Below are 14,931 nucleotides of genomic sequence, written 5' to 3' on the forward strand. Positions count from 1 at the left end.
TATAAACTTGAAAACTTAGCTCAGTGTTGAATAGTGTGAACAGTATGGCTCAGCTTCAGACAGTGGCTGGGGAGGGAGTATGGAACTGATGACAAGGGTGTAGCTTGTGATTTTCGGTCCACCCAGTGATTAGCGGAAGGAAATTGCAGCTCATCCAAGACTAGATGTCCATCAAGTAGTTTGATAACAGAGATGTAGTGGAGAGGTTGGGAGAAGTGGTGGTGAGTTAGAGCTAGGGGTCATCAGCATTCATGTGAAATCTGACCCCATGTCTGTAAATAATGTCTCTAAACAGCTAAATGTGGAACAAGAGGGGGCCACAGATAGTTCCTTGTGGAACAGAGCTAACAGTGCAGGGATGGGAAGAAAAGTAATTACTGGAGATACTCTGGCTGCAATCAGATAGATATGAGTGGAATGGAACAAGGACAGTGCCATTCAAGTGGACAGCAGAAAATAGAAACTGGTGAAGGATGTCATGGCAGAGAGGATGAGAGATAATGCACCACGGTCACAGTCATGGCGGATGTAATTTGTGACTTTGGTTAGTGCCAATCTATCTTTTCACAGATAAATGCAGATGGGGTAAGCTGTTGAGCTCATCTCACCCAAAGAAACCATTAGTTTATTTCTTGGATCATTAGGGATTTCTAAAAACAGTTTGCAACGAAGCTCCACTGATAAATTATCAGATTTAAATTCTGTGTAGTTAATTGGTAAAAACTAATTTCCTCTTTAATGAGGGGAAAAACAAATGTCATTTTTACTATAAGGTATGCAGAAGTGCACACCCTACATCCATAATGCCATGGTATGCATCGGAGAGGCCAATAAACTACAATTTTGTAATTAGAAAAATGGTAGACTATATACAATGAATGCATAAATCATTCATAGCACATGTTGCAAATATATGCCATATTGTAACTTTGCAACTATTTCATATTTCAAATTTTAAAAATTATTTGCACTTCATGATACGAAGATGCTGATGTGCTACTTTAAATGCTTTGTCAGTTAATATTTTGCAGTGTACAGTTCATTTATGAATGTATCTTACTGCTAAAATAGTTATCTGATCATGTAAATATAGAATACAGCGGGAAATGCCACAAAACTGATAAAAATGTCTACAAAACATGTAAATAATTGTTGAATGTCATTTAGCTTAACTCTATTTTTTTTAGGATTAGTGATGCTCAAAATAAAAGCATTTTTGTTTGCTGATTTACTCTGAATTTACCCTTTGGGCTCTAACTGCTTCGCCGCTCTCCCCCTCCCCCCCCCCCCCCCCCCCCGCGAAATTGCGACTTACTCCCAGTTTTTGCTTCTAAAAATAATGATCGAAAAACCTGGATTTTTACTGACAGTAAAACCTATTTTTTTTTTTAAACAAAAGGTTCGTATGAATCATTGTTTCCAAGATAAACTGAAATGCTGTGCTTCTTGCTAATTCAGCCTCACTGGAGAGGAGGAGTGAACACCAGAGATTTCAATTGGTGCTTCCATTAGCGTAACGGTCATTTGCTACGACCTTTGGAAACCTTTGCTGGATTCCAGCCAAACTCATGGAGTTACGTTTCAACAGTTTTACATATCTGACAAGTTCAACATTACACTAGAAACGGCTGATCATGTTAACACTTCATTCTTTATATCATCAGCTTCTTTTTCTTTTGGGCCTCCTTATCTCGAGAGACAATGGATACGCGCCTGGAGGTGGTCAGTGGTTTGTGAAGCAGCGCCTGGAGTGGCTATAAAGGCCAATTCTGGAGTGACAGGCTCTTCCACAGGTGCTGCAGAGAAATTTGTTTGTTGGGGCTGTTGCACAGTTGGCTCTCCCCTTGCGCCTCTGTCTTTTTTCCTGCCAACTACTAAGTCTCTTCGACTCGCCACAATTTAGCCCTGTCTTTATGGCTGCCCGCCAGCTCTGGCGAATGCTGGCAACTGACTCCCACGACTTGTGATCAATGTCACACGATTTCATGTCGCGTTTGCAGACGTCTTTATAACGGAGACATGGACGGCCGGTGGGTCTGATACCAGTGGCGAGCTCGCTGTACAATGTGTCTTTGGGGATCCTGCCATCTTCCATGCGGCTCACATGGCCAAGCCATCTCAAGCGCCGCTGACTCAGTAGTGTGTATAAGCTGGGGGTGTTGGCCGCTTCAAGGACTTCTGTGTTGGAGATATAGTCCTGCCACCTGATGCCAAGTATTCTCCGAAGGCAGCGAAGATGGAATGAATTGAGACGTCGCTCTTGGCTGGCATACGTTGTCCAGGCCTCGCTGCCGTAGAGCAAGGTACTGAGGACACAGGCCTGATACACTCGGACTTTTGTGTTCCGTGTCAGTGCGCCATTTTCCCACACTCTCTTGGCCAGTCTGGACATAGCAGTGGAAGCCTTACCCATGCGCTTGTTGATTTCTGCATCTAGAGACAGGTTACTGGTGATAGTTGAGCCTAGGTAGGTGAACTCTTGAACCACTTCCAGAGCGTGGTCGCCAATATTGATGGATGGAGCATTTCTGACATCCTGCCCCATGATGTTCGTTTTCTTGAGGCTGATGGTTAGGCCAAATTCATTGCAGGCAGACGCAAACCTGTCGATGAGACTCTGCAGGCATTCTTCAGTGTGAGATGTTAAAGCAGCATCGTCAGCAAAGAGGAGTTCTCTGATGAGGACTTTCCGTACTTTGGACTTCGCTCTTAGACGGGCAAGGTTGAACAACCTGCCCCCTGATCTTGTGTGGAGGAAAATTCCTTCTTCAGAGGATTTGAACGCATGTGAAAGCAGCAGGGAGAAGAAAATCCCAAAAAGTGTGGGTGCGAGAACACAGCCCTGTTTCACACCACTCAGGATAGGAAAGGGCTCTGATGAGGAGCCACCATGTTGAATTGTGCCTTTCATATTGTCATGGAATGAGGTGATGATACTTAGTAGCTTTGGTGGACATCCGATCTTTTCTAGTAGTCTGAAGAGACCACGTCTGCTGACGAGGTCAAAGGCTTTGGTGAGATCAATGAAAGCAATGTAGAGGGGCATCTGTTGTTCACGGCATTTCTCCTGTATCTGACGAAGGGAGAACAGCATGTCAATAGTCGATCTCTCTGCACGAAAGCCACACTGTGCCTCAGGGTAGACGCGCTCGGCCAGCTTCTGGAGCCTGTTCAGAGCGACTCGAGCAAAGACTTTCCCCACTACGCTGAGCAGGGAGATTCCACGGTAGTTGTTGCAGTCACCGCGGTCACCTTTGTTTTTATAGAGGGTGATGATGTTGGCATCGCGCATGTCCTGGGGTACTGCTCCCTCGTCCCAGCACAGGCATAGCAGTTCATGTAGTGCTGAGAGTATAGCAAGCTTGGCACTCTTGATTATTTCAGGGGTAATGCTGTCCTTCCCAGGGGCTTTTCCGCTGGCTAGGGAATCAATGGCATCACTGAGTTCCGATTTGGTTGGCTGTATGTCCAGCTCATCCATGACTGGTAGAGGCTGGGCTGCATTGAGGGCAGTCTCAGTGACAGCATTCTCCCTGGAGTACAGTTCTAGGTAGTGCTCAACCCAGCGGTCCATCTGTTTGCGTTGGTCAGTGATTATGTCCCCCGATTTAGATTTGAGGGGGGTGATCTTCTTGATGGTTGGCCCAAGAGCTCTCTTCATGCCATCATACATTCCTCTGATGTTTCCGGTGTCTGAGGCCAGCTGAATATGACTGCATAGGTGTTGCCAGTAGTCGTTTGCGCAACGCCTAGCTGTTCTTTGTGCAGTACTTCTGGCTGCTTTAAGTGCTGCGGATGTTAAATCGCTGGGGGCTTTCTTGTAGTTCAAAAGTGCAATGCGCTTAGCGGCTATGACAGGTTCCAGCTCTTCATTATGAGATTGAAACCAGTCTGCATTTCTCTTCGCACTTTTGCCGTAGGTGGTCAAAGCTGACTCATAGATGGCGTCTCTGATGTGGGCCCACTTGGTCTCAGCATCCCCTGTGGGAGTGTTTTGAAGGGCTGTTACAAGTGAATTTAGAAATTTTTGTAACAGCTGTGGGTGAGAAATTCTGCTCGTGTTGATGCGCGGGTGGCCCTTCTGCTTGGAATGATGCAACTTCTTTGGTCTGAGTCTAACCTTGCTGCACACCAGGGAGTGGTCGGTGTCGCAGTCCGCACTGTGGAAGCTGCGTGTGATTTGAACACTGTTTAAGGCGGCTCGCCTTGTGACAATGAGGTCTAGCTGGTGCCAACGACGTGATCTTGGGTGCCTCCATGAAACCTGGTGACAGGGTTTAGTGTGAAAGAACGAGTTGGTGATGCAGAGGTTATGATAGGTACACAACTCAAGCAGTCTCTGCCCGTTCTCATTCATCCTTCCAACGCCATAGCGCCCAAGGCAGGAGGGCCATGAGTCATGGTCGGCCCCAACCCTGGCATTAAAGTCCCCCAGCAGGAATAGGTGTTCGGTGTTGGGGATGCTGCTAATGATGTTATGGAGTTGTTCATAGAACTGGTCTTTAGCTTCAGGTGCGGAGCAGAGTGTTGGAGCATAGATGCTGAGTAGGTGTACTGGACCAGAGGTGGTGAGCAGTCGGATGGACAGTATGCGTTCCGAGCCATTTGAGGGAGGCTCTATCATGCTGTGCAAGGAGTTTCTGATGGCGAAGCCCACTCCATGCTGTCTTGGTTCTTCAGGATCCCTGCCCTGCCAGAAGAAGGTGTAGTCTTGCTCTGCTAGAGAGCCACTCGCGGGGAGGCGAGTCTCCTGAAGTGCTGCAATGTCCACATTGAATCTACTGAGCTCGTTGTTAATGATGGCGGTCTTCCGAGAATCGTTGATTTGTGTAAGGTCTTCCGACAGGCCAGGACACATAGTTCTGACGTTCCAGCTTGCAAAGCGAAGGGCTGGTACCTTCTTTCCTTTTTTCATGTTGTTTGGTGCGGTGTATCAGTCCACCTTTCGGGCAATGACCCTGAGCTCCAAGCACCCATTGAAGCAGGCAGACTGTGGCGGGACAGAACCTTATTGACCGGGGGCTGCCCGGTTTGAGGCGGGCGGTAGCTGTCCAGTGAGGTGCAATGACCTCTTCCACCGACAAAGGCAACCCGTGGCGCCCAGTTTCTACGCCAATTTATCTGGACTTATAACCCGTAACTGCTGCCTTCCGTGTTGTTTTAGTCGCTGTGAGGCAACTATGGAGTGACCTCTCCATGGCGCATGCCTGGGCAAATTTATGGAGGTTGAGAGTTGCCCAGTCGTCAAAACCCCCCTCTCGGCCTTTCTGGTGGGGTCCAAAGGAGTGCAGGACACGACGTTTGGCACCAGTATGGCTGCAGGAACTGCCGGAAACATGCCAAAGGTGACACATGACCGCCTACGGGGTTCCGCTCCGGATTTTCTGTTAGGGTTTACTCCCTTAGCCTTGGTCTCTCCCGAGACGCCCACAAGGCAGTGGGGTTGTTGGGGCCCCTACACAGGTGTAGGATGGTGCCGGTGGGAGGAGGGGATGCAAGGGGGAGGGGTAGGGGTGGGGTGGGGGTGCAGGGGAAGGGGGTGCGGGGTGAAGATGGTGCGAGGGGGGGGCGGGCTGGGACGGGGTTGTGAGGGGGTGAGCTGAGAGGGTGGAGCAGGGAAGGGGACGGGGGTGGGGGGGGTGGAAGGGGGGTAAAGGGGGGGGAGGGGGGGTGGAATCTGGTGCAGGTAATAAGCCATTTCCTCAGTGCCCACCATCGACGTCCGGAAAGCTCATCCACGTCCTTCGGGAGGTGAAGCATCATTTGGCAGACTTAGAGGTGGTTACATTTGCTAAGGGTTTTTTTTTGCAGTGGTTTAAATAAAGGCATGCAGCATTGCCGACAGTGCGCTGCAGATGCTCTCCGAGCCATCTCCCGCGGGCGCTTTGAAGTTGCGGCCGGGGGGGCCGTTCGTGGATGTTTTGGGTGTTCGGGGCACCTTTTCACAGGACTTCTCTCGGGTCCCGCAGCTCCTTCTTCACCTCAATGGACTTACCGCACGCCGTGGCTGCAGAAACTCTGGACTGTGAAGACAGCAGGATCGGAGATTAAAGTATCGGCAGCTGTTCTCGTCAGTTTCATCCGGATCAATTTCATTGAGAAAACAAAGAGCAGGTGTGGCTGGGGGAGGGCAGTGGGCCCAGGTAACATACACTAAACTAACTGTTAACTTTTAGATAGGGCTAAAATGAACTGATTTAAAGAGCCAGGGGAATTTAAACAGTTTAAGAGGGCAGATTGGGGGAGAAAACGTTAGGGATGGGAGCAGATGGCCATGGATAGATTTGAACAGCAAGGGAGCTTCCTAGGGAGCTTCCAGCCCAGGAGCCATCTTGGAAAGTATGTTCAGCAGAACTACAGTAAACATGTCAGGAAGAATCAAGGTTCTGTGCAGCTAAGACCTGTCAATTACAGCAACTTCTGCATTAGTCTCCCTATTGTTTTCATTGACACTTAACCAAGAACGATCAGAGGACCAATGATAAGAACTATTTGCTTTGCAAGTTTAAAAAAAACACATTGTTACACATCTCCAGTTAATGAGTACACAAAGAAAATACTTTAAATTATTAACACCTTCTCATGTCATCAAGACTTTTCAAAATGCCTCACAGATTGAATTATAAGACCTGCATTTTCATCCCAGTTTTCTGTGTTATTTGGTCACAGTTTAAAAGATAACTCTTTGAAGAAATGAAGTACAATGTCCCCAGTCTTGCTGTAATCTACACCTGCTAATAGTGATACCACAGGCCAGTCAAGGAACTGCAGTACTTATTTTAAAAAAGTCTACAAATTGTATCAGTTACTTCGCAGCTGACCATCTAAGTAGCCATAACAAGATTTGGCTCCCATGGAAACAGGAAGGATTACAGAGTCATAGAGATACAGCACTGAAACAGACCCTTCGGCCCACCGAGTCTGTACCGACCAACAACCACACATCTTTTTTTTAAAAACTCATTCATGGGAAATGGGCGTCACTGCTATGCCAGCATTTATTGCCCATCCCTAATTGCCCTTGAGAAGGTGGTGGTGAGCTGCTTTCTTGAACCGCTGCAGTCCATGTGAGGTAGGTACACCCACAGTGCTGTTAGGAAGGGAGTTCCAGAATTTTGACCCAGCAACAGTGAAGGAATGGTGATATAGTTCCAAGTCAGGATGTTGTGTGACTTGGACGGGAACTTGCAGGTGGTGATGTTCCCATGAATCTGCTGCTCTTGTCCTTCGAGGTGGTAGAGGTTGCGAGTTTGGAAGGTGCTGTCTAAGGAGCCTTAGTGTGTTGCTGCAGTGCATTTTGTAGATGGTACACACTGCTGCCACTGTGCGTTGGTGGTGGAGAGAGTGAATGTTTGTGGATGGCGTGCCAATCAAGCAGGCTGCTTTGTCCTGGATGGTGTCAAGCTTCTTGAGTGTTGTTGGAGCTGCACCCATCCCGGCAAGTGGAGAGTATTCCATCACACTCCTGACTTGTGCCTTGTAGATGGTAGACAGGCTTTGGCGAGTCAGGAGGTGAGTTACTCATTGCAGGATTCCTAGCCTCTGACCTGCTCTTGTAGCCATGGTATTTATATGGCTACTCCAGTTCAATTTCTGGTCAATGGTAGCCCCTAGGATGTTGATAGTGGGGGATTCAATGATGGTAATGCCATTGAATGTCAAGGGGAGATGGTTAGATTCTATCTTGTTGGAGATGGTCATTGCCTGGCACTTGTGTGGTGCAAACTAAATGCTAGCCATTGCCTATCCAGGAGTGGCACAGTGGCGCAGTGGTTAGCACTGCAGCCTCACAGCTCCAGCGACCCGGGTTCGATTCTGGGTACTGCCTGTGTGGAGTTTGCAAGTTCTCCCTGTGTCTGCGTGGGTTTCCTCCGGGTGCTCCGGTTTCCTCCCACATGCCAAAGACTTGCAGGTTGATAGGTAAATTGGCCATTATAAATTGTCCCTAGTATAGGTAGGTGGTAGGGCAATATAGGGACAGGTGGGGATGTGGTAGGAATGTGGGATTAGTATAAATGGGTGGTTGATGGTCGGCACAGACTCGGTGGGCCGAAGGGCCTGTTTCAGTGCTGTATCTCTAAACTAAACTAAACTAATACTAATCCTACATTAATCCCATATTCCCTACCACATCCCCACCATTCTCCTACCACCTACCTACACTAGGGGCAATTTACAATGGCCAATTTACCTATCAACCTGCAAGTCTTTGGCTGTGGGAGGAAACCGGAACACCCGGCAGAAACCCACTATCTAACTTGTTGAACTTAAATATAGCTCATTGAACAACCACAAAAAGCACACAATTGTAAAACAGAGTTTGATTTGGCATCCCCAAAAATGTTTTATTTAATTCACAGAAGCTATGTCTTCCATGAAAAGGCTTGGAAATTTTTAGGTTAACTCACTATGTAAATACAAGTTGTTGTTTCTATTCCTATGGCACGTCTATAGCGTAGCTCTCCAGGGGTCGGCGTTGGGACTCTTGCTCTTCTGGATATATAATCATGAGCTAGACTTTGGAATACAGGGCACAATTTCAAAATGTGCGGATGATACAAAACTTGGAAACACTGTGAACTGTGAGGAGGATAGTGTAGAACTTCAAAAGGACGTAGACAGGTTGGTGGAATGGGCAAACAAGTGGTAGATGAAATTTAATGCAGAGAAGTGTGAAGTGATTCATTTTGGTAGAAAGAACACGGAGAGACAATATAGAATAAAATGGTACAATTCTAAAGGGGGTGCTGGAGCAGAGGGACCTGGGCGTATAGCTGTATAATTCATTGAAGGTGGCAAGACAAGTTGAGAGAGCAGTTAATAAAGCATACAGCATCCTAGGCTTTATCAATAGGGACATAGAATACAAAAGCAAGGAAGTTATGTTAAATTTGTATAAAACACTGTTCGGCCTCGGCCAGGGCACTGCATCCAGTTCTGGGCACCATACTTTAGGAAGGATGTGAAGGCGTTAGAGTGGGTGCAGAAAAGATTCACGAGAATGGTTCCAGGGATGAGGAACTTATTTAGATAGATTGGAGATATTGGGACCATTTCCCTTGGGGAAGAGAGGAAATCATGAGGGGTCTGGACAGAGTAGATAGTGTTACGGAGATTTCTTCCGTTGTTTTAAATAAAAATGTTTTAAAGAACTTATGGTTGAATTATGGACATTGCTTCATCTGTAGATTGCTGAACTTTGTGCTTTTTTTAAAAAAAGGTCAACAGAAGGTTTGGGACTGAGTGAAATGTAAACAGACTGGAAGGCACGTGTGACCAAAAATTCCAGCAGGGGTTGTGCTTTTGACCAGAGACAAAATGTTTACAAAGGAGTGACAAGCCAAGATTTATGGTCGACGTGCAGCTTGCTTCTGAACCATTTTTGTTTCATTTTGAACTGTTAAAAAAGTCAATTGCTGCATGCCAGCCAGGAGAAGACAGCGGATATCTTTCTCTCTTGAAAAAGAATTCCCACATCAAGTGTGTTTACCATTTCCTCCTGTATTTGGAGAAACCATTGCTGCGATAAGACCGAGGAAAGTCCTTGTTGCTGCTTCCTACTGTAAAGCCTGACTGGAACTTTCTGTGCTACATCTCTTGGAAAGCCTACCCAGACTGATCATCAACATCGCCTGGAAAGAATTGTTCGAGGACAATCCCACTGATAGCCGCTAATTCACCTTTGGGACACCTCGCCAAAACAAAGGACTTCCTTCCATACCTTCTTTTCAGCCTAAGTGTATTTTTTTATTCCTTCTATTTCTTTGTAACAGCAGTAAACAAAAATCCCTTTTTTCCCGGTTAACAGCTTGTATATGTGTGCGTGAGGGCTAGGATAAATAAGGGGCTTTAGCATTTCAATTTGTATGTATGTTTTACTTCATTGTTAGTTTTAACCTGGTTTATAATCAACTGATAATTTTGTTGTTTATGAAAGAAACCTGGTTAGTGTGCACTATTCTGGGGACAAATTGAGTATCTAATTGACTGTTTCGGTAAGTGGAAAAATTTAAATATATGTTGTGACCTGTGGAGAAGTGGGACTGAGTTAACAGTGCACTCCTCACGCCTCGGTCGTAACATATTAATTGGGGGCTCCTGTCAGGATTTAAACCCAATGCTGACAACATTCAATTGTAAGTGGGGTAATAATAATTGAAAAAGGAAAATAAAGGAACCAGGTTTCTCGTGGAATAGAGTAAAGTCTACACCACCAGAATGTCCATTGCAATTGCTGAGACTTTTCTGGGGAAGGAGGATGTATTCCTGAGTGACTTGCAGAACTTAACCAAGGTATAGGGGTAGGTGGTGGCGTAGTGCTATTATCACTGGACTAGTAACTCAGAGACCCAGGGTATTTCTCTGGGGACATGGGTTCGAATCCCACCGCAGCAGAAGGTGGAATTTGAATTTAATTAATAAATCTGGAATTAAAACCATTGTCGACTGTTGTAAAAACCCATCTGGTTCACTAATGTCCTTCAGGGAAGGAAATCTGCTGTCCTTACATGGACTGGCCTACGTGTGACTCCAGACCCACAGCAACGTGGTTAACTTTTAAATGCCCTCTGAAATGGCCTAGCAAGCCACTCAATTGAACCTAACCGCTACGAAGTCAATAAAAAGGAATGAAACAGGACGGACCACCCGGCATCGACCTAGGTACCGGAAACGACAATGGCAAACCCAGCCCTGTCGACCCTGCAAAGTCCTCCTTACTAACATCTGGGGGCTTGTGCCAAAGTTGGGAGAGCTGTCCCACACACTAGTCAAGCAACAGCCTGACATAGTCATACTCATGGAATCATACCTTACAGACAATGTCCCAGACACTGCCATCACCATCCCTGGGAATGTCCTGTCCCACCGGCAGGACAGACCCACCAGAGGTGGTGGCACAGTGGTATACAGCAGGGAGGGAGTTGCCCTGGGAGTCCTCAACATCGACTCCGGACCCCATGAAGTCTCATGGCATCAGGTCAAACATGGGCAAGGTAACTTCCTACTGATTACCACCTACCGCCCTCCCTCAGCTGATGACTCAGTACTCCACCATGTTAAACACCACTTGGAGGAAGCACTGAGGGTGGCACGGGCACAAAATGTACTCTGGGTGGGGGACTTCAATGTCCATCACCAAGAGTGGCTCGGTAGCACCACTACTGACCGGGCTGGCAGAGTACTGAAGGACATAGCTGCCAGACTAGGGCAGCACAGTGGCGCAGTGGTCAGCACCGCAGCCTCACAGCTCCAGCGACCCGGGTTCAATTCTGGGTACTGCCTGTGTGGAGTTTGCAAGTTCTCCCTGTGTCTGCGTGGGTTTCCTCCGGGTGCTCCGGTTTCCTCCCACAAGCCAAAGACTTGCAGGTTGATAGGTAAATTGGCCATTAGCAATAGCCCCTAGTATAGGTAGGTGTAGGGCAATATAGGGACAGGTGGGGATGTGGTAGGAATATGGAATTAGTGTAGGATTAGTATAAATGGGTGGTTGATGGTGGGCCGAAGGGCCTGTTTCAGTGCTGTATCTCTAAACTAAACTAAACTAGACTGGGTCTGCGGCAGGTGGTGAGGGAACCAACAAGAGGGAAAAACATACTTGACCTCGTCCTCACCAATCTGCCTGCTGCAGATGCTTCTGTCCATGACTGTATTGGTAGGAGTGACCACCGCACAGTCCTTGTGGAGATTAAGTCCCGCCTTCACATTGAGGATACCGTCCGTCGTGTTGTCGGGCACTATCCCCGTGCTAAATGGGATAGATTTCCAACAGATCCAGCAATGCAAAACTGGGCATCCCTGAGGCTCTGTGGGCCATCAGCAGCAGCAGAATTGTACTCAACCACAATCTGCAACCTCATGGCCCAGCATATCCCCCACTACCATCCCCCATTACCATCAAGCCAGGAGACGAACCCTGGTTCAAAGAAGAGTGCAGGAGGACATGCCAGGAGCAGCACCAGGCATACCACAAAATGAGGTGTCAACCTGGTGAAGCTACAACACAGGACTATCTGCGTGCCAAACTGCGTAAGCAGCATGCAACAGACAGAGCTAAGCGATCCCATAACCAACGGATCAGATCGAAGCTCTGCAGTCCTGCCACATCGATCCATGAATGGTGGTGGACAATTAAACAACTAACTGGAGGAGGTGGCTCCACAAATATCCCCATCCTCAATGATGGGGGAGCCCAGCACATCAGCACGAAAGATAAAGCATTTGCAACAATCTTCAGCCAGAAGTGCTGAGTTGATGATCCATCTCAGCCTCCTCCTGAAGTCCCCAGCATCACAGATGCCAGACTTCAGCCAATTCGATTCACTCCGCGTGATATCAAGAAATGACTGAAGGCACTGGACACTGCAAAAGCTATGGGCCCTGACAATATTCTGAAGACCTGTGCTCCAGAACTTGCCGCACCCCTAACCAAACTATTCCAGTACAGCTACAACACTGGTATCTACCCTGCAATGTGGAAAATTGCCCAGGTATGTCCTGTACACAAAAAGCAGGACAAGTCCAAACCGGCCAATTACCGCCCCATCACCCTACTCTCAATCATCAGTAAAATGATGGAAGGTGTCATCAACAGTGCCATCAAGCGGCACTTACTTAGCAATAATCTGCTCAGTGACGCTCAGTTTGGGTTCCGCCAGGGCCACTCAGCTCCTGACCTCATTACAGCCTTGGTTCAAACATGGACAAAAGAGCTGAACTCAAGAAGTGAGGTGAGAATGACTGCCCTTGACATCAAGGCAGCATTTGACCGAGTATGGCATCAAGGAGCCCTAGCAAAACTGAGGTCAATGGGAATCAGGGGGAAAACCCTCCGCTGGCTGGAGTCATACCTAACACAAAGGAAGATGGTTGTGGTTGTTGGAGGTCGATTATCTGAGCTCCAGGACATCACTGCAGGAGTTCCTCAGGGTAGTGTCCTGGGCCCAACCATCTTCAGCTGCTTCATCAATGACCTTCCTTCAATCATAAGGTCAGAAGTGGGGATGTTCAATGATGATTGCACAATGTTCAGCACCATTCATGTCTCCTCAGATACTGAAGCAGTCCGTGTTGAAATGCAGCAAGACCTGGACAATATCCAGGCTTGGGCTGATAAGTGGCAAGTAACATTCACGTCACACAAGTGCCAGGCAATGACCATCTCCAACAAGACAGAATCTAACCACCTCCCCTTGACATTCAACAGCATTACCATCGCTGAATCCCCCACTATCAACATCCTAGGGGCTACCATTGACCAGAAACTGAACTGAAATAGCCATATAAATACCATGGCTACAAGAGCAGGTCAGAGGCTAGGAATCCTGCAACGAGCAACTCACCTCCTGACTCCCCAAAGCCTGTCCACCATCTACAAGGCACAAGTCATGAGTGTGATGGAATACTCTCCACTTGCCGGGACGGGTGCAGCTCCAACAACACTCAAGAAGCTCGACACCATCCAGGACAAAGCAGCCCGCTTGATTGGCACGCCATCTACAAACATTCACTCCCTCCACCACCGACGCACAGTAGCAGCAGTGTGTACCATCTACAAGATGCACTGCAGCAATGCACCAAGGCTCCTCAGACAGCACCTTGCAAACCCGCGACCTCTAACAACGAGAAGGACAAGGGCAACAAATACATGGGAACACCACCACCTGCAAGTTCCCCTCCAAGTCACACACCATCCTGACTTGGAACTATATCGCTGTTCCTTCACTGTCGCTGGGTAAAAATCCTGGAACTCCCTTCCTAACAGCACTTTGGGTATACCTACCCCAAATGGACTGCAGCAGTTCAAGAAGGCAGCTCACTACCACCTTCTCAAGGGCAATTAGGGATGGGCAATAAATGCTGGCCTGGCCAGTGTCGTCCACATCCCATGAATGAATTTTTAAAAAACTAGAGGATTTGGTAGCACAATTGGGGTTAGAATCAAAATCAGGGGCTAAAAAAGTACAGATAATTGAAGTAATAGCCCAACATTTGAAATTGAAAAAGTAAATCAGAGGGCAGTGCAGTTGAATTAGCTAAAATTCAGTTAGAAATGGAGAAACTCAAGCTTCAACAGAAAAAGGAACAGAAATAGGAAAACTTGAGTCGGAACAGGAAATCGAAAAACTTAAGCTTGAACAGAAAAAGGAGGAAAAAGAATTGAAAAATTGAGCTTGAAAAGAAGTGACAATGAAAAACTTGAGTTTGTGGAAAAGGAAAGAGCAAGAGAAAGAGACAGAAAAGAATTCAAATTAAAAACGATGGAACTAAGACAAAAAAAGCGTGGTCTTGACACCAGTGAAGATTCGGGTGAGGAAGAACCTGACACCAGCCCTGGACCTAGCGGAAAGCTATTTAAATTTATACAAGCTCTCCCCAGGTTTGAGGAAAGGGACGTAGAGGCATTTTTCATTTCTTTTGAAAAGATAGCCAAACAAATGAAATGGCCAAAGGAAAGCTGGACACTGCTTAGGCAAAGCAGGTTGATGAGCAGAGCTCATGAAGTTTATGTCATGCTTTCTGAGGAGGCTTCTGCAGATTATGAGACGGCAAAAAAGGCTATTCTTGCAGTGTATGAGTTAGTCCCTGAAGCTTACTACAGAAATTTTGGAACTTCCAGAGATTGTCTGGGCAGACTTAAATAGAATTTGAGAGGGTAAATCAAATTAATTTTAATTGTTGGAGACAGGCATTAAAGATGGAAGCCACCTTAGGGAACTAATTCGCCTGGAAGAATTTAAAAATTCACTCCCTCCATTGCTAAGAACTCATGTAGAGAACCAGAAGGTTTCAAGGGTCAGACGAGCAGCAGAAATCGATGATTCTGAGCTTGTGAATAAGCTCAAACCCTTTATCCATCACCCCCACAAACCTGAGAAGGATAGAAGGTGGGAGAGTGAAAGGAAGGCAAGTAGCCAGGGACAAGAAGGGACA

General features: G+C 47.0%; 1 protein-coding gene across 5 annotated transcripts in view; it reads right to left on the reverse strand.

Moving 5' to 3' along the window:
* Positions 1 to 14,931, reverse strand: part of galnt11 (UDP-N-acetyl-alpha-D-galactosamine:polypeptide N-acetylgalactosaminyltransferase 11 (GalNAc-T11)) — a 214,858-nt gene that overhangs the window by 188,513 nt on the left and 11,414 nt on the right. Inside the window, exon 2 of one of the 5 annotated variants that reach the window (XM_068015047.1) lies at positions 8,409 to 8,517. The exons of 3 other annotated variants lie outside the window; for them this stretch is intronic. The gene's annotated coding sequence lies outside the window, so the exon portion shown is untranslated. Of the gene's footprint in view, positions 1 to 5,995; positions 6,318 to 8,408; positions 8,518 to 14,931 lie in introns of those variants that run through there. One more of the 5 variants, XM_068015048.1, reaches the window with a different exon arrangement.

The sequence above is a fragment of the Heterodontus francisci genome, chromosome 2 (genome assembly GCF_036365525.1).
Source record: "Heterodontus francisci isolate sHetFra1 chromosome 2, sHetFra1.hap1, whole genome shotgun sequence".
NCBI classification, from domain to species: domain Eukaryota; kingdom Metazoa; phylum Chordata; class Chondrichthyes; order Heterodontiformes; family Heterodontidae; genus Heterodontus; species Heterodontus francisci.